General features: G+C 40.9%; 1 protein-coding gene and 1 pseudogene across 6 annotated transcripts in view; one reads left to right on the top strand and one right to left on the bottom strand.

Annotated features, from left to right (window-relative positions):
- The window catches only part of LOC105035311 (ribonuclease J), a 114360-nt gene that overhangs the window by 80455 nt on the left and 12508 nt on the right, over window positions 1-21397 (bottom strand). The gene's annotated exons all lie outside the window — the stretch shown is intronic.
- Window positions 7209-8985, top strand: LOC140854550 (uncharacterized; annotated as a pseudogene).

A 21397-nucleotide genomic window follows, 5' to 3' on the forward strand; every position in this document is an offset into this window, starting at 1 on the left:
CTCATTTTTAGTCATTATTCCATAGACTACAGACTCTCCCTCCCATCTTTTCAGACATCAAGGAAATATCTCAATTCTCAAGTGTATTTCGGGGAGTATCCAAAGTGATTTTTCTAATTTCGGAAATAGGATACCTAACACAAGTATCAGACACATATCCAAGTATCTAACAAGTATCAATATACATGGACATGGCATGTGATTTGAAGTAACATGCTTCCTAGAACATGGACACATAATGCCAATATCACTTTTAAGCCAATGCCTACTAAAAAAAAAGTGGAGCTTCTAAAAGGATAAAGGGTGCATCTTAAAATAGAAGAAAGAAGAAACCTCAAGCCACTCAAAAGGGAAAAGAGCATGTTGTATCATTTAAAAAAACTTAGATTTAAAGTTTCAATGTTTAAGGTCCAACATTAAATCCCGATTGGTTTATTTTCTTATCTCATTTTGTTTGATATAGCATACAAATGAATCAAATGATGAATAAGTCCTCACATGTTCCATCTTATAGCCACAAAGGTGTCACTTCAATTCAGTCTACATCATTGGTTTTTGCGATAGCCCTTTCAGGTTAATATTTGAGATACATTTTATGATCAACTTGCCATTTTTGTGTTTGCCTAATTTCTTTAAATATTATTGATATACTTGCTCAATATGTTCAATATTGTATGTTATATCATATAGAATTTAGGAATCTATTATCTTACCACAAGATTATTTAGACCATCCAATGGCATTTTGAGAACTTAATTCACAAGGCCAACCAAGAAACTTTCCTAATTTGATGATCAAAGCTCATCACCTTCCAAATGAACCTAGGGCTCAACATTATGTTGAGCAACAGATGGTATGATGATTATGGAGATTTTGGTAATTTTAATAGGCTCATATAAAGTCTTACTTATATATTCTCTTTACATTATGCAGCATCATGAGGTCAACTCAATCTGTACAACTGCCTTGTGGACTTAATTTTGATGCTACTACAGGTACAATAGTTTTTTAATGCTCCTAGCCTTTAATAATCACCGGCATCAAATAAGTGGATATTTTCTGTTTTTTAGACAACTTAGTGGAAACTGAAGCTATCTTGTGTATTGAACTATTGATATCAAGTTTTTGGTCAAATTTTGGATTGGAATAAATTTTATGTAGTTATGTACAGATTTTGTGCATGCTTGGTCTGATGCTGATTTGCGGGTTAAGTTGTTCCTTGGTATTGGACTGCAGGAGGTTCACTGAAGCCACTATTTTCAGATGACCTGATAGAGTTCTTATTTGTTTTGTATCAGTCTTGTTGTCTACTAATCATATTCTGTAATGAATAAATATTAAGGTCTGGTTCTGCCATATGATGGTCCAGATATTGTCATCATGATTTTTGCTGGTCTCCATTCAACTGTAAGCATGCTTTTGCTGATGATCATGGTATAGGTCTGCTGCATACAGAGCATCTCTCATGTGAGTTCTTCAGGTGATTTTGTTTTCTATATGGTGGGTGCAGGCATGCTAGATCATGTGGGCCCTGCATTTGAGTTTGATTACTTAGACTTTACATTTATCATTGACTGTAACAGAATAGTGTCCTGGATAAAGACCCATGAAATGAGGCAGAACTGCTAACACATGAACCCAAATCTATGATCCTTGCTTCATCTTACCCAATGATCATTCATGTTAAGTGGGATGGAGTATAGATTAAAATGATCCGATTAGGGAGAAGGAAGAATTCCCTCAATCCGCTGTACTCACATCTCCCAAGAGAGATTTAGAAAAAAGTGAAAATTTTGCCAAAGTAAGATTTACGTCCCCTTTGCTTGTATTGATTATCAATTGATCATTCCAAAACTGAAATACATAACCTCTATTTATAATAATAGTGAGGTCCGCCCGTGCACAATTCAGATTGGATTCCCCTTATGGTTCACATGAGACTGGCTTTCCAAAAATAAACATAACTAGTAGAAATAAATACAAAAAAAAAAAAAAAAAAAATTCATATAGAAGGTAGATTTCAACTCCTACATGAACTTTGCCTCCTATAGCTTTGCCTGATTCTTTTCAGATTAGGAGATACGTCCCATCAAAATCTTGCCAAAAAAGGAAACTTTCATTTTGACCAACACATTTCAAAGCCCAAATGATGAAATTCAGTCTATTTAACCTCCTAGGGGTTGGCACTACATCGTAGATCTTGAAAAGTTACCTGATTCAAAAAAAAAAATCATCTCAACCAGACATTGTATGACCAAATTATGACCTCTGAAAGTTTAGCATGTGATTTGACTTTCCGATGTGGCAGGTCTCACTTCTAGACCCCGTTCAGCTCTATCTGTAATGGCCAAAATAATCCACATCTAGTCCAATGATCCTCCTAGATTACAGCTCTCCATGTTTAGAGAACTTAGATCCTTCCTAGATAGGAAAAATTCTTGCTTCTCTACGTAGGTTGAACCACCTGGCTTTGCTTAGAGATGATTTCCAACCTTGGTTTTCTTTACTAGATGGTAAATTCTTGTCTCTAAACATGAGAGACAACTTTGTTATAGGAGTTGCTAGTGCTTGTATTAAAGGCGTAGCCAATCGAGATAAGATCTCCATGAGTTGGGAAGTCTTCTCAAGTTGTGTTAGATGTTCCTTCATCTTATCATCCATTGAGATAAAACTAACAGATATACTCATCTTTGTCCTTCGATGTACTTCAAAAAACACTGATAACCCATCTCCTATTTGTCTGTATCGCTCGTGCATCTAGTCCATAAACTAAGGCTTCTATAGATATAGAGGACCGAAGCTATGATACTAACTTGATCAGCTACTATAAATATAGAGACCGAAGCTTTGATACCAACTTAATCCGATCATGAAGAAGGAATAATTCCCTCAATTTGCTCTACTCAAATCTCTCAAAAAAAAATATATAGAAAATGGTGAAAAATTTTGCGAAGGTAGGATTTATGTCCACTTTTCTTTTATTGATGATCAATTAATAATTTAATTGATGATACAAAAATTGAGATACATAGCCTCGATTTATAGTAATAGTGAGGTCCGCCCGTGCATAATTCGGATGAGATTCCTAATTCGGATGAGATTCCTCTTCTGATTCAAATAGGTCTAACTTTCTAAGAATAAACATGACAGGTAAAAATAAACCTTAAAAAGTAAAATCCTGCAAAAGATAGATCTGTGACTCCAACATCAACTTTGCCTTTTGTCGCTCCACCTGATTCTTATTGGATCTGGAGATACTTCCAATCAAAGACTTTTCCAAAAAAGAGACTCGATTTGACCAACCCTAAGATCCACAATACCGGAACTAGCACCCATACCATTAGATCGATGGCATGGTATGGTATGGTACCATGCTGTATCATTCAAGCATGAACTGGCAGAGAAACCGCCAAGAGAGGGGGAGAGGGAGGAGAGAGAGGAAGAGGGAGAGGGAGAAAGGGAGAGAGTAGGAAAGGGGCAGGGACATGGAAAGAGAGGGAGGATGGGAGGGAAGGAGAGGAAGACGATGGCGGATAGTAAAAGAGGAGGTAAGGGGAGAGAGTGCTTTCCAAGCCCTCTTTCATCCCGAGTGCCGGCACATGAGCTTCACCCCCCTTTATATTTATTTTGGATTTTTTTTAAAGTTGGCAATGCCTACGGACTTCAATTAAAAAAAAAAATCAAAAATAATATAATAAGTGAAGCCACCAAGCACTACTGACTTCACTTAAAAAAATTCAAAAATATATATGTAAAGGAGCCAATGCCTCATTTCATTGCGAAACAGGGGCTTGCCCCTATTCCGGCGCCACGAATGGGAGAGGGCTTTGAAAGCCCTCTCTCCCCCCTTGCTATATCTCTTTTGCTCTCAACTCCCATCCTCTTCCTCTCCCTCTTTTCCTCTCTTTCTTTCTCCCTCTCCCCCTCCCTCCAGCTCTCTCCCTCCCTTCCTCCCTCTCCCTCTCTCTTTTCCTCTATTTCCTTCTCCTTCTCCCACTCCTTTCTTGGTTTCTTGATGTAAAGGCCAGAACATCCCAATCCGCCTCCGGTACAACTTGATACGTCCAAAACCAAATGGTTCAGGAAAATGCCACCAACCTTGACTTGATCAGCCCATAGGGCATTGGCACTACATTGTAGACCTCCAAAAGTTGCTTGATTTGAATAAAAAGATCATCTCAATCGAGCGTCATATGACCAAGTTATGACCTTCAAAGGTTTGGTACACAATTCGGCTTCCTGATGTGCTAGATCTAACTCTTGGACCCTATCCAACTCTATTCATAGTGGCCAAGGTGGTCCAAATTAAGTTCGTTGATCCTTCGAGAATAGGAAATTTCTAAAGTTGTTGGTAGTCACCGCACACTATATTAATAGGTGAACTTTATCCATAGACTTGTATCATAGTGAACTACGACAAACTGCTTCTCAAAAAATATAGCTTTTAGCACCAATGCTCATTGTCCTTTCCATTAACCAACATTTCATGTGATGTAAGTTGATTCAGCAACAAATGCTTTGGTTTCTCATGTCAAGGACTAGACCATGGTTTAAAAAATCACCGAAACAGGACAGTACGACTTGTAGAATTCCAGCACGAAACCAGTACAGATACAGGTGCCAGGATGCCAAAATGGTTGTATCGTTATGTACCTGCCATAACAATTTGTGTCACATCCTACCAAGGGTTACTTGCATTACTGTACCGATCAATATCAGTTCTTCAATGTTTTGGAATCCATTGGTTTCGGTATGTACAAACAGTACAAGTATTGTACTGACATTGAATTGTTCTGATGGAAATATGGTCTTTAAGGTTCAGCACCAGTATTTAAAACCTTGGTTTAAACTTAAAAGATATATGATGTGTGGTAGGTCCTGTAATATTAGTTTGCAAATAGTTGACTTCATCAATTGGACCAAAGGATAGTTTATCTCTTTCAGGGTGTCCCGTCATGCAATGCATGCATGGCTTGGCCTTCACTCTCTTTCCCTTATGCCTCTATTTGAACAATATGTAAGTGCACATAGAGTTTAAAACTATAACCATTCCTATCTACGTCAAGCTAATTTACCAATCTGTTATGAATCAGGAGATTACTTCAGGCCCCTATCTATGCTGCAGTGCTGTAAGCATACCATGGGCTAAAATGTCAAGCTTGCAGGCCACCAAGCCCTGCATAATCCATGAGCTAGTACAAAGGGGCCATAGCTACCACACAATGGCACTGGGCTAATTAGGCTCATATCACATGGCACTGAGGTGAACCAACGATTGTATTGCTCAGTACACCTTTTTCTTCTTCAGCCTATTTGTAACAAGGCATATTTCAATGGCATCAAGGATTGTACATACAAACAGGCTGCAGATATGGTACCCATCCTCAAGACCTGAATCCTGGATCAGACACAATTTGGAAGCAGCAGCATTAATAAAAATCTACTACCTTTTATATCCTTTTGATGTCTAATCAATTGACGATATATTAGGCCCTGTTTGGCATCATTTCCAGTTTCCAATTATCAAGTTGATTTTAAAACACAGAAATCGAGGTAGAAGTCGTGTTTGATAACCAAGTTCCCATTTTTAGTTTTTTGAAAACCCTTTCTCAGTTTCTAGAAATCATGGAAACTAAAAAAACACAATTTTCAAAATCTTTTGAAAACCAAAACCACCCATGGCTGCCACCATCACCTCTTTTACTATTGCCACCACCTTGCTACACTGGCAGGTACCGCCAGCAGCAGCACCACCACCACCACCACAATCAAACACAATCCAAGACAGGACCAGTGCTCGCCGTACCGAGTCGAACCGCCCGGTACGCGGTATACCGAACCGGACCAGCGGCCAGCCGATCCGGTTTGGGGGGTTTTTTCGGAAAACCCCTCCGAACCGCTCGGTTTGGCACGGTTCGGGTCCATACCGGCCAAAACTGGGTGGTATGGACTAGTACGGTTTGGTTCGGTGTGAACCGAACTGTACCGATATTGGCACATGCATAAAGGGGGAGAATGGGGCTTGGGCTGTCTTTTAGTGGCAGCCCAGGTGATTTAGTTCTCTGAGAAGCTTGAGAGCTCTTAGAGAACTCCCGAGGCTCTCAAAGAAACCATCGAGACGTCGAAAAAATAAGAAAAAAAGAGAAAAATTCGGTCAAATTGCAGCACTGGTTCGAAGAGACGTTGATTTTTGGCCGGAAGTAAGGTAATATGTTATTCTTTTAGTAAATATTTTATTTTTTATGTTTTTATTGTTAAAAATAGGATAAGAACGAGAAAGTATGAAAATAAGAAGAAATCATGTCAATATTTTGTGATTTTGGTATGATTTAATTATATGTGATAGATCCTTGGAAGATCTACATGATGACACTAAAATTGTTAATTTTTATTATTTATATATTTTTTAAATATTTATATATATTTATTCATAAAAAATTATTAAAAAATAAATTTAAAAAAATAAAAAATCAAAGTTTTAGAATCATGTTTAGAATGATTCAAGCTATTTAAATCTAACCTCGAATTTTTTTGAAATATTTGAAATTAAAAAATATTTTTATAATTATTTAAATAATAAAAAAAATATTATAAACTAAAAAATATGTAAAAAAAGTGTTATATTTTAGTTAATTCAAAAATATTATTTGAAGTATATAATACATTTATTTTGAATTTATAAGTTTTAAAATTATTATTGAAATTATTTTGAATTTATATATATTTTTTAATAATCATTAAACTATCGTGTTTTGTTATACTTGCAGATATTTGTAAAAAAAAAATTCAAAGCATGACATTCATTGACTTCAATTAATTATATATTTTTAATATATATTTATTTATAAAAAAATTATTTAAAAAATAAATAAAAAATCAGAATTTTTTTTAAAATTGAATATAATGTTTAGAATAATTCAAGCAATTGAAATATTTGAATTAACCTGAGATTTTTTTAAAATTTTTAAAATTAAAAATATTTTATAATTATTTAAATAGTAAAAAATATTATCAAATAAAAAATATATAAAATTAGTGTTATATTATAGTTAATTCAAAAATATTATTTGAAGCATATAACATTTTTTTTTGAATTTATGAATTTTTAATTTATATATAATATTTTTTAATAATTATTAAACTATCGTGTTTTGTTATACTTGCAATACTTGCATAAATGAGTAAGAAGAAACATTTAGAGTGTGATATTGGTTGGGATCATGGCGAGATGCTCTCGACTAGGCATCAATGGAGATGCAAATGGTGCAACACAGAGTTCAAGGGAGGAGGAGTGACTAGGTTGAAGCAGCACCTAGCTGGTGGTTATCCTGATGTGTCCATGTGTCGGAAATATCCGCAAGAGATCCGATGGTTGATGAAAAAGCACCTTGCTGATTTGAAAGCAACGAAGGAAAGGGTAAAGCAAAAAAAAGACGAAAGTGGACCATCGAACTGCAGAGCCACCTTCTCACTCTAGAGAGTCAGAAGAGACTTCCGCTCCAGATGATGAGACACAGATTGAGACTGCCATTCAGACGAGCTTGACTGATCAGTACCAGCAGGAGGAGATGGCCCAATATAGAGAGCGATTTGGACCATCATGCTACGAATCAGAATCTGGATCAGCAACCGATGGGAGAGAATTCGAGTTTAGGACTACATCAGTCAAAGAACCCGATGGTAGAGGAGCAGACACAGCATGTCATCTTTGTTGGAAGCTTTTGGCAATAGGAGATTCTCCAGAGATATTCCAGTAAGAACCACCATCCATGATTTAGATCCACATGCTTTGCACAGCAAGGATTCAAAGCAACTGAGGATTGACATTATAGTGAAAAAAGATAAGAAAAAGGATATGTGACGAGCTATTGGATCATGATTTCATTTCAGCCATATTCTAGCAAATGCAGCAGCCAATCCTTACTATTGATCTGCTATTTCAGCTATAGAGGCAGCCGGCCAGGATGTAGATCCACCAAGACCTAAGGACATCTATGGTCAGCTTCTTGACAGTAACAAGAAGGATCTGCAGAGATGGATTACTTCTTACAAGAATAAATGACCTACATATGGACTGACAGTGATGTGTGATGGTTGGACCAATCCTATTAGATGGAGCATCATTAATTTTTTGACGTACTGTGATGGAAAAATATTTTTTCACAAATCAATTGATGCTTCAAATAAAATGCACGATGCCACATATATCCTTGGTCTAATGGAGGAGGTGATTAATTCAGTGGGTAAGCAGTATGTCGTGCAAATCATCACAGATAATGGACCATAATATAAGACTATCGGAGAGTTGCTGATGAAGCAGCAACCGCAGATATACTGAACCCCATGTGCTGCACATTGCATTGATCTTATGTTGATGGATATTAGGAAGATTCGTAGGGTGCAGCAAGTAGTGAAGATTGCCCAGACTATTACTAGATTCATCTACAATCACACATGGATTCTTTCATTAATGCGGATGTATATGGAGGGAGAGATCTTAAGACCGGATATCACACGATTTGCTACCAACTACATAGCACTTGATAGTCTTCTTCAGAAGAAAGCAGTCTTACGTCAGATGTTTGTCAGTGCCGAGTGGCAGGAGAGCAGATATGCGAGGGCTTCATATGGAGAACTTGGTGACGAGTCAGTTATTCTGACAATAGACTGAGAAGGTAGTGAAGGCTATTAAGCCATTATATGAGGTGCTCCACGCCGTGGACAGTGAAAGATACCCCCAGATAGGCTTCTTATATTACATGATGGAGAGGGCAAAGAAACAGATCAGTGAGAATGATCTGAGCATGCTCAAGAATTCATTAACATCATTGAGCGCCATTGGGACTATCAGATGGATAGAGATTTGCATCTAGCCGATAAGCATGAATTCAAAAATATTTTAAAATATATTTTCTTATGCTTGTAAAATTGTACTTAATCAGTATGGAATGTATCTGCAGCTTATTATTTGAATCCGAGATTTCAGTATACCATTCTCAGGATAGATATGGATAACGAGCTTCTTGCTGCTCTTCGTAATGTGATAAATAAGATGGTGCCCGATTCAGAAATCGTATCGTTGTGTCTGCAAGAAATATACTAGTTTAAAACATATGTGATTATTCAACTGAATTCGATCTGTATCCAACGATATATTTATAAATTTAATAAATATATTTTTTTACAAACGAAACAGTTTAAAGAGAAATCAGACAGCTTTGGAGTTCCATCAGCTATCGTAAGCAAAAAGCAGATGAATCCAGATAAATTACATATCAATAATGAGCAGCATAGATTGATATGTAATTTTACTTAATAATATCATAAAATTTGATATGTAATTTTGCTTTTGCAGCTGAATGGTGGATTCATTTTAAAATGTCCGCAGAATATTTGAGAAGTGTGGCTGTCCGTATTCTTACTCAGACGGTCTCTACTAGTGGCTGTAAGCGCAATTAATCGACTTTCGCCATTATCCACAGCAAACAGAGAAATCGTCTGACACAAAAATACCTTAATGATCTTGTATATGTTCACTATAATCTAAGGTTGAGGCTAAAATGCATTCAAAAGAAAGTACAATTGAAGTACACTGATCCGACACTAGATTATATTGACGAAGACGACGATCCGATCATCAGATGGCTTGCAGGTCAGCAGCAGGAGTCAGAGCTTGATGAGCCGGGGTCCCCTCCACGACCAGCAAGTGTGGTAGCTAGGTAGATCAGGGTGGATCCAGAGCAATAGATAGAAAGAAATATTCCACATAAGGTTCCAGCTGATCAGCCACAGCCTGAGGGGACACAAGGGACTCATTCATCACATAACTCGATGTCCGATACATCTTCACAGATGTTCAAGCGACAGATGTTTAGACGAAGTCGGCAGTCAACAAGAAGACATCCATTCTTCCAATCACAGAAAACTCAGTCACAGAGGGGCACAAGGGGGAAAAGAAAAGACAGTTGCACATGCGTCACTCTCGAGAGTACAAGAGCAATCTGGCTCAGATTCGGAGACCAGAGAGAGTGATGATGATACTGGTAGTAGTCATGGATCTGGATCAGAGAAGAACTGAAAGACAGGAGACCACTGCTTATAAGACACAATTGCAGGATGATATTCGATTCACCGGTGAGTCCCAATTTATACATGCCACACAAGATAGAGATCATGGTGGACGAGTCGGTAGAGACTGAGGAGCCAATTTCATATAGACGACGGACTCCTAGAGGTCGTCCAGCACACGATGCAGCTGCAGACGATCTTGCACGTGTAGGATCCATGGATGTATCTAGATCATCCTCGCATTATGGATCATATTATCCGCAACCACCTTATGATCCATATGGATATGGTGCATCCGAGGCATCGTCTTCTAGTGGTTACTACCCTATGCAGTTTGGAGCATCTTACGGATCAGATTTTGCTACCGACATATTCGGATGAACTCCTCCACAGCCATACCATCATCCTGAAGATACTTCTCAAAGCCAGAATTTAAGTGTGAAATCTGAGATGTCTTACAATCCAAAGAGATATTTTATGAGATGAATATTCAAGAGTACAGTGCATATTGGTTAGAGGATTGGACAGATGTTCCTTCAATTGTGCTAATGATCCAAATATCTACGAGCATCACAGACACTCGATGAGAAATTAGATGTAGAGCAGATCTTGAGGTTAGTATATCATTCTTTGTGCTTTGTACTTTAAAAATTTAGATACATTTTAATGCATATTTATATTTTTTTTTTAATTTTAGGATGATATAGTTATAATATAATGTAAATAAATATATATTTAAAATTTTGGATCAAGAACCCCGTACCGCTACCGAACTCAAAAATTGAACCCAAATATGTCAATAATATACAATATAATGTAATTTTCGGGTTGTATTTATTAATTAATAACTTAAACATCAAAAAAATGAAATAAAAGTAAAAATTTGTACCGATACCGAATCGATAAGCCAAAGCATACCGTGTGTCGGTATGGTATGGTACCGACACTGTACCGTACCGATCCGCCATCGATATCAAGTCCGATACTGGTACAGCGGTCCTTGATCCAAGTGATCACCAAATGTTTTCGATTTTGGTTTTCAAAAAAAAGAAGGAAATCAGTGTTAGTTTTTCAAGAAAGCCAAAAACTAGAAGTGAGTTTATCTTAACGAAAATGTAGTAAGTTTCATTTTGAAATAGCTTTCCTTCGTAAAGGGCTTAAGCCCTATTTTGGGATTACTGTTGGTAGCAGAGCTTTTAAAAGTAAAGCTTTTCTAAAAAGCTGTTTGTTATTTGGTAACTATATTTTTAAAGTAATGTAAACTTTTAACATATGTTTGATAACCAAAATGAGAAAGTGCATTTGGTATGCTAGAATGACAAAAAAATGGCGTTGCATAATATTGTATACCGGAGTATAATACAATATAATATAATATATTATTATACTATATATGTAGTATAATATTGAATACTATAGCATAATAATATGATATGTAATATATAATATAAATAATATAATAATATTGTAATACAATATAACAATATAATATAATGGATTATAATTTAATCTAATAATAGATTATATTATAGTATTATAATATAATAATCTTATAAATATTATATGTTAGCCCTAAAATTGATTTGGATGATGTCAAAAGTATTTGAATGCAAATCATGATTACTGATGATGCTCTTGAGAATGATTGTAGGATTTCCCAAAATGCTTAATAGTTTATCTAAGAAGCCCTCTCAAGTTAATTCATGTTTCCAAGTTAAAAACTCATGTTTGTAAGCAAAGAAATTGAGTTCGATATGAAAAGATTTGGACAAATGGAAAGTCTAACCAAAAAGAACCTCTCAATAAGCTCAATTGCACACAAATTAAATTTAAGAAGACAAATCTAGCCTAAAACAAATTTGAATATGAAAAGCTATCTAAAATCAATTTTGGTACGCTTGGCACGCCTTTGAGTCAATCAAGTAAGAAGCTTAAACAACCCAATCTCAGTTCAAGAAAAAAACAAAAAGAATTGAAATTCAGAAGAACTCCCTTAGCAAATCAAGTTTTCATCTTAACCGATAAAGACAAAGTCTTAGCCGACTCAAGCATTTGGATAGCCGAATCAATCTCAAACTTAGCATAAAGATAGAAAGGTGAAGATTCAAGAAATTTTCCTGAGCCAATCCAGCAAGCAACTTAGCCGATCAAGACCGGAGCTTAGCCAACTCACAGAAAAAGATAGCCGACTCAATCTCAAAGGCAAAAGATCATAGAAAGCAGCATAGATTAGCAAGTTTACTTAGCCGATCAAAAAAGTCAGTTAGCCGACCAAGTCACAAGTTAGCCGACTTAGAAGAAATTTGAGCCTACCCACTCTTAGACACACAAAACAAACAAAAGTTGAGCCATCTTAGAAATTTCACACAACTGACTCAAAGTTTCAGATTAGCCGACTAAAAGCCTAAGTGAGCCGACTCATAGAATTCTAACAGAATAATGCTAGTTTTTCAGATTTTTTTCAAACGGCCAAAACTTCTCTCTAACGGCTATTTTCAAGCTTCCAACGGCTAAAGTATTAATTACAGATATTTTTGAAGCTATAAATGAAGAGATTTTAAATGAGAACGTAAAGAATTAATTTAGAGAGCTTTATTGACATTATTCTTGAAGCCATTGAGTGGAACTCAAGAGAAATAGTGAAAGAAAATTAAGAGTGCCTTTAATTCAGTCCTTCCCGCATTTATTCAACTCATAAGAGAGGAAGAGTGCATTAATTTAAGCGAACCACTTCGGAGCAAAAGCATTGAAGCCTTCATCAATCCTCTCCCAAGCATTCAAAGAAGAAGTTAAAGCAATCAAGAACTCAACTACTTCAACTTAGTCCAAAGTTCCAAGAGTTTTATTATTCTAAACTTCAAATTCTTATATATCTTTCTTTGTTTACTGTGATAAGTTTCTTAAATAAAGAAACTTGGGGTTAGTCCAAGCCTTAAGTTGGATGTTGTATTGTTTTAATTGGTATCTCCATGAAAACCAACTGAATTAATTGTAAACCCAGAAAACAATCGGTTATACGATTGTGGTTGATGATCCCATGAAAACCAAGTGGGTTGGATTGTGAATCCAAAAAAACACTCAAACCATAATCTTAAGGGGTTATAGTTAAAATTTCTATGTTGACTTAAGAATGGATGTAGATGCTGAGTTGAGTATCAAACCACTATAAATATTATGTGTTTATGATTGTGTGGTTGTGTTCATCTGTTACTTTCTGTTGCATATTTATTTTCTACTAAGCAATCCACAAATACTCTTAAACTTGTTTTTGGGCACAGTTTTCAAATTAATTTTAAAAAAATCCAATTCACCCCCTCTTGGATTGCCATCTCTGAAAAATATTATATTATATATTTATATTACAATAATATATTATTATAATAATATAATATAATATAAAAATATATTATATTATCATAATATAACTATAATAATAATATTATTATGGATATAATAATGAATTATATTATTAATTTATTATTGTTGGGTATAAAATACCCCCGACCGAAGTTTGTAAAGGACCGACCCTTCCAGGACTTTTCCGGCTTCCGACCTTGTGTGGCGTCTCTCTGAACCTCCTCGACTGTCCGAGCTTCCATAATACCATCCGGACTTCTCCAACAATGAGCTTCTCCATCCATCCATCGGGCCGCTCCAAAGGCTCTCTGAGCCTCACTATCAGCCGACCTTCTACAGTGATCAACTATTCTCCGAACTTCTTCCGGACTTCGTCAATATCCGAGCTTCTCCGACAACGAGATTTCTACAGTAATCAGACTCCATCCAAGTTTCTACGACGATCGACCGCCTTTAGGATTCCAACCGAGCTCCTACAAGAGCCGAACTTCTACTATGAGCGGTCTACTCTGAACTCCTACAGCGGGCGGTCTACCCCGAATATCTACCGTAAGCAAATTCCATTCGAGCCTCTACTGTAAACAAATTTCTTCCGAACTTCTATCACAGGTAGACTTCAGTCGAGCTTCTTCGTAGCTAGATCCCAACGAGCTTCTACAATGAGACAGGATCCACCGACCAGGTCGCTATTCCGAGATCCCACGACAACCGATCTCCGACTGAGCTTCTACAATAAGCGGTCTCCTTTCAGCCTTCTACAAGAACCAGACTCCGTCCGAACTTCCATAGCGGATGGATATCTGACGAGCTTCTACGACGAACGGACTCCGACAGCTGGATTACTACAACGACCGATCGCCTCCGGTGTCTGCCGAACCTCCCCAACGCATCCGAAGTCCACCGCCGGCCGACCCTCCGCCAGACTCTTCATGAAACCGGACTTCTCTGACAGATAATCTTCAGACGAGCTTCCACCTCAGGCAAATCCCAACCGGACTTCTCTAGCAATCGGACTCCTACCGGGCTTCAACAACAGACAGTCTCCATCCGAGCTTCTACAGCAGATGACTTCCGCCTGTAGCATCAACGCCTGAGGCATCCGACAACAGTAGACTCATCAGCAGTCTCGGAAACATCCAAACTTCTCCTAGATCGACGGGATAAAGAGCCATTCCGCTCCATCAGATATCCCAGCCGAGCTCCAGCCGACAGATCCGAACTCTCTGGCAAGTCACGACAATGGCCACTACCCTACTCCACTCTCTGCAACAGATTCCGCGTGGCTCCACCACTCTCTGGCAAGTCGTGACAACGGACACCACTCCACTCTCCATAACAAACTCCACGTGGCCATGAACGACCCTGACGCCACTGCTCTCCATAACAAACTCCGCGCGGCTCTGAACAACCCACTACCAAGCGGTTACAGACGTCGCTGTCAATCAGTTACGCTCTCCGTCTATAAAAAAGGACCCTCAGATACGTTCTTCTCTAAGCTCTAAACTTATCTCGAAACTCTGCTAAAATTCCCACTCAAGCACTCCATTTCTGTTGAAACAGAGTCTGACTTAAGCGTCGGAGAATCTTGCCGGAGCACCCCCAACTCCTATTTAGACTTCCCTTGCAGGTCCCGACGGCAGCCGCGGTCATCTCAACTCCAGCAACTCCGGCTTCGGCAGAATTTTGCACCAACAGAATTGGCGCTAGAGGAAGGGGCGCTGTGTCTTCGCAGTACCTTGTTCTTAAAGGAGTGCTCAACAGGACTGTCTCTGGTCATCTTCTCCGACATCCTCTTCTCCTTCTCCTACTAGATCTCCACCTGATACCTCCCCGAAAGGCATCCACCAGGCGATCCACGACCTCCACGGCCAGATCTCAGTGATCTCCGCAAGATCCGGCCTCGCCTCCAGCTTTCCAGGCCCCTCCTCCTGCAACGGCAGTCGACGGATTCATTCGACGCCAACCTGAAGGTAGGAAAGATCGGCCAAGGGCCCTGCCGCAACCGGAGCCGCAAAGGAGGAAGAACAACCTGGAGATCGACCTCCAATCAGAATCATCAACACCATCTCTGAAGGGCCCCGAAGGGGAGCGGCCAGTGGATCGACCGGACCGCTCAAGCGGCAAAGAACTGAAGGACCTATAACCTTTACTGAAGAAGATGCCCGGGAGATCCAATTCCCCCATAATGATGCGGTTGTAGTTTCTTTAAATATTGCTGATTATGATGTACGCGCATTCTTGTTGATAGTGGAAGTTCGGTCGATATTTTGTTTTACGATGTATTCTCAAAAATGTCCATCCTTGATGGTCGATTAGGACCGATTAGCTCCCCATTGGTAGGGTTTACTGGCGATGCTGTGCCAGTAGAGGGAGTAATAACCTTGACTGTAGTTGCAGGTCGGTATCCAAAACAATCTAAAGCGCTAATGGATTTCCTGGTAGTGAGGGCGTCGTCTGCCTACAACGCAATCTCGACCGACCTGGCCTCAACGCCCTCCGAGCTGTGATATCAACCTACCATTTGAAATTGAAATTTCCTACTAGCCAGGGGGTCGGAGAAGTCAGAGGAGATCAAGCCCTGGCAAGACATTGCTAATAATATAGCCCTTCAGAGAAAGGGACAATCCGAACCTTGCCCGATTGATGGATTGGACACTCGCGACGACCTTGCTGAAGAATGGGGTGAGCCAATTGAAGATCTTGTCTCAATTCCTTTAAATGATAGGAATGAAGAGCACGTGGTGAAGATCGGCTCCAACTTGGGGAAAGAGGTGCGGACACAGCTCATCAATTTTTTATAAGAGAATGCGGATGTTTTCGCTTGGGCTCCGACGGACATGCCAGGGATCGATGCTGAAGTTATGGAACACCGTCTGGCTGTTGATCCCAAATACCGACCGACGAAGGAAAAAGTTCGAAGTCATTCACCGGAAAGGCAAATGGCAATAGTTGAGGAAGTTGATAAACTCCTGAAAGCTGGATTCATCAGAAAGGTCAACTATCCGAGTTAGGTTTTCAATGTGGTCCTGGTTAAGAAGGCGAATGGTAAATGGAGAATGTGTATAGACTTCAAAAAGCTGAATAAAGCCCGCCCGAAGGACAGTTACCCTCTGTTCAGAATCGACCAATTGATGGATGCGACCTCGGGCCACGAGCTTCTCACTTTCATGAATGCGTTCTCCGACTACAATCAAATCAGGATGGCGCCAGAGGACGAAGAAAAAATTGCTTTTATTATTAACCGTGGCCTTTATTGTTACAGGGTCATGCCTTTTGGCCTAAAAAATGCAGGGACGACCTATCAACGACTGGTAAACAAGATCTTCAAAGAGCAGATCGGCCGCAACATGGAGGTCTACGTGGACGATATGCTCGTAAAAAGCAAATCCTCGATGAACCACATCGCCGACCTTGAGGAGACCTTCAGCGCTCTTCGAAAATACAAGATGAAGCTGAACCCAGCCAAGTACGCTTTTGGAGTAACCTCAGAAAAATTCCTGGACTTTATGGTATCGGGGCGCGGGATCAAAGCAAATCTGGAAAAGATTCGCGCCATCCAAGAAATGACCGCCCCGAAATCAATAAAGGAAGTTCAGCGGCTCTAAATCGCTTCGTCTCAAGATCGGCCGAGCGGTGCCTGCCTTTCTTTCAGACTCTCAAGCAGCCGAAGAACTTCTGTTGGACCTCCGGATGTCAGCAAGCGTTCGAAGAGCTGAAGAACTACCTCGGCTCACCTCCGCTATTAGCAAAGTCCGAGCTGGAGAGGAGTTGTTCCTGTACCTGACGGTCTCCCCTGTGGCCCTCGCAGCAGTTCTGATTAAGGAAGAAGCAAAAATTCAACGGCCGATCTACTATATAAGCCGAGTATTGAGAGACGCCGAAACCAGGTATACTAAGTTAGAGAAACTAACTTACGCCTTGTTGATTGCAGCTCGAAGGCTCCGACCTTACTTCCAAGGACACACCGTAACACTGCTCACCGACCAGCCGATCAAGGCGGTTCTGCATCGAGCGGATGCCTCTGGGAGAATAACGAAATGGGCAGTCGAGCTCACGGAGTTCGACATCGACTATCGACCTCGGCCGACAATAAAAGCCCAGATATTAGTAGACTTCGTGGTGGAATGCACTATCCCGGAAGAGGCCAAACTTGGACGGGATGAAGCCGACAACCCAGAGCTCCAGCCGAACTCTCCTAAAGAAAAAACAGATCTCCCTGATGGTTTTTGGGCCCTCTACGTGGACGGTTCCTCCAACAGTCAGGCGCAGGCGTGGGCCTGATCTTGGTCAACCCAGATGGAATTATCGCAGAGTGTGCGCTGCGCTTCGAGTTCCCTGCGACAAATAACGGAGCAGAATATGAAGCTCTGATTGCAGGACTAAAGATCGCCAAAGAATTAGAAGTAGATCGGCTTCAAGCCTATAGTAACTCTCAATTAGTTGTGGGGCAGGTCAGCAAAAATTATGAAGCTCGGGAGGACAGTATGGCCAAGTATCTCGAAAAGGTAAAGGAGATCATCCCTACCTTCGGCAACTTCGACATCAGGCAGATCCCAAGAGCAAAAATATCAGGGCCGACCTTCTCTCCAAGTTGGCTACACTGGCCCTGACCGAACTGCCTAAGGAAGTCTTCTTCAAAGTTCTGAAGCGCCCCAGTACGGACGAAAGAATCACAGCTTGTGATGGCGATCAGCCATGAACCCAGTTGGATCGACCCACTGGTTGTATACCTCAAGGACGGGGTTCTTCCTCCTGATACAAAAGAAGCTCGGAAGCTTAAGAACCAGACCTCCCGATATATCCTCTACGAAGGCAAGCTATACAAGAGGTCGACTCTTTGCCCCTCCTGAAATGTCTCCATCCTTCTGAAGCCAACTTCGCCTTGAGGGAGGTACATGAGGAAGTCTGTGGAAGTCACCTGGGGCCAGATCTTTATCCCACAAACTGCTCCGACAAGGCTATTACTGGCCTACCATGTACTACGACTCCGTCGAATATGTCAGAAGGTGTGATCGGTGTCAGAGATATGCAAATATCCAAAGGCAACCGTCTCCGAACTTACACCATTGAGTGCCCCATAGCCGTTTGCGCAATAGGGATGGATATCCTCGGACCTTTTCCCATAGCATCCGGCAGCGGAAGTTCCTCCTGGTGGCAATAGACTATTTCACCAAGTGGATCGAAGTTGAACCTTTGGCAAAAATCACAAAGGCTAAAGTGCAGGACTTCGTCTGGAAGTCAATTGTTTGTAGGTTCGGCTTGCCCAGGACCCTCATTACTGATAATGGGCGGCAATTTGCTGGAGCAAAGTTTGCTGAATTTTGCGAGGACCTAAATATCTCCCATAACTTTACTTCGGTAGCCCATCCGCAGGCAAACGGCGAGACCGAGGTGACTAACAGGACTCTGTTGCAAGGTATCAAGACGAGGCTTGAAAAGGCAAAGGGAACTTGGGCAGACGAGCTTTATCATGTGTTATGGGCATACCGAACTACTCAGAGATTGCCCACAAGGGAGACCCCTTTGCCTTAGCCTTCGGGACAGAGGCCGTATCCCGATTGAACTCAAGCTTCCGTCGACGCGGGTCGTGGCATTCGACGAGCAGCGCAACCCACAAGATCTCAAGGCCAACCTCGACTTGTTAAAAGAAAAGCGGGAGACAGCTCAAGTTCGGATGGCGGCTTACAAGCAGAAAGTAGCCCGCTACTACAATTTTCGGGTCAAAAGCAAAGCCTTCAGAGCGGGGGACCTGATACTTCGCGAGCCGCTATCTCACAACCTCAGAATCAAAGGAAACTTACCCCGAACTGGGAAGGTCCGTATGAAGTCAAGGAAGTAGTCCAGCCCGGAACATACTATCTAAAAGAGCTCGGAGGAGCAAAGCTTCCGCGACCATGGAATTCGAAAAATCTGCGAATGTATTACCAATAGCTTTGCCTTAAATAAAAATTTCATATTTGCATATTTTTCTTTTAGCATGAGCTTATAACGACAGGAAGTAACTCCCTTATACAATCAAAATTAAGCTTGTTAGGAACAGGAGGAGAACCTCGTCCTAACATGAGCAAAGTCGAAGGCTCGATTACTTAAAAGACCAGATGGGGGGAGAGGCCCTTAGAGGAGAACCTCGTCCTAATATGAGCAAAGTCGAAGGCCCGGTTACTTAAAGATCGGATGGAGTGAGAGGCCCTTGCAACGGCCCTTATATGCCCCCACAGTCTTGTTAGGAACAGGGAACCATAACATGAGCAAAGTCGAAGGCCTGTTATTTAAAGACCAGATGGGAGGAGAGGCCCTCGCAGCGGCCCTTACGTACCCCCACAGCCCTATTAGGAACAGAAGGAGAACCTCGTCCTAACATGAGCTGAAATTGACTGTCGGGAACAAGAGGAGAACCTCGTCCTGACGCAAACAAAGACTCAATCGATCAAGACCGGACGAGGAGGAAAGCCTCCTCAACTGCTCCTCTACACTCTCATGACCCCGTTAAGAGCAGAGGAAAAATCCTCACTCATCACAAAAAAAAAAGAGGGAGATGAAAAGGAAAAGCGACGAACTACATCAGCGATAAGTGAAAAACAAACTACATCGAAGATCCGAGGGACCTCGTCTCAACGAGGAAGGATACTCCTATCAAAAAACCCTCAGCCACTAAAAGAGAACTCGGCACAGGCCGAGGAGAAATGACTTTCTCAAAGTAACGAGAAGTTCGGATCCCCAAACTCAAGCACCGGGAGGAAGCGACAAACTCAAATGGCCTCGAAAAGACCTACGGTCACGAACAAAAAAGGCAAATCGACACGGCGACGATCGGGAACCTTCAAACAACGTCGGCATCGAACAAGACAAAAGATAAAAGAAGTTCGGTAAACAACAACTCAAAGCAAGAATAGACGATGAATCACAAACAACGCCGACGCCAAACAAGATGGAAGACAAAAGAAATTCGGTAAGGAACAATTTAATACAAGAATGGACAAGGTAATGGAAAATTTCCTTTTCATTTCATTAGTGAAGTGTACATTACAAACCTTGAAGGCCAAAAAAGAGAAACAACAAGAAAGGAAAGGAATACAAGGCAAAAGGGCTTCAAGGAAGCTCGATACCATCAGACTTCGAATTCTCAATTTCAACCATCGTCGAGGATTGCTTTAAGTACCCGACTTCTTCTTCCGACCCCCTTTGGATTAACAATTACTCCAGTATTATCTTCGAAGTACATGTAGACGCCGTCCTTTTTGCGCCATGGCTTCCGCTGCCTCACAATGACGGCAGGCATGACCTTCTTTCTGAGATCGGGTTTCCCTTTCTTTCTGACTTCTTCCAGTCCCCCTTTGGCTTCCCCCCTCCGCAGGACCGAGAAGTACTCGCACTCGAAGATGTGCCATAAGCGCGGGCTCTGGGCGATCAAGACGAAATGCGGCCGGATCTGTCTCTTCTACCCTCGTCTTCTTCGCCAACCTGGAAGCTGCAACGCCTTCCCTCTTGTGGCTTTGAGACTCTTGGCTGACATCCAATCCGCGTCCCGTCCATATCGACAACGAAGGAGGGCCGAAGAAACTCCCGTGCAAAGTGAGATCCCCGAAGGGGGGAGGCGGGTTTAAATAGGCGATGGGGTCTGGTGCACTAATGACTGCAGGACTCTTCTGGCCAGTCTATAACCACCGCGTGGCCCACTCACTGTGGCAAGCGGCTGGAGATGGCCGACAGTTGGTAAAACCATTATTGCACCGTACCTGGGGCAGCGCTCCAGCGAAAATTCCAAAAAGAAAAAATCTTTTCCGAAAAAGCTTCAGTACCAGCGTGCCGAACATCAAAATATCTGACAACCACCGAGTGCAAAAATCGAGGGCAACTTCGACCGTAAGAATTTCTCTGTACTTCATTCGGAATCCGAACTCGAAAGTAGGGAGACTGGTGTTGGGTATAAAATACCCCCGGCCGAAGTTTGTAAAGGACCGACCCTTCCAGG

This window comes from Elaeis guineensis, unplaced genomic scaffold (assembly GCF_000442705.2).
Source record: "Elaeis guineensis isolate ETL-2024a unplaced genomic scaffold, EG11 Super_Scaffold_1000061, whole genome shotgun sequence".
In the NCBI taxonomy this organism is placed as follows: Eukaryota; Viridiplantae; Streptophyta; class Magnoliopsida; order Arecales; family Arecaceae; genus Elaeis; species Elaeis guineensis.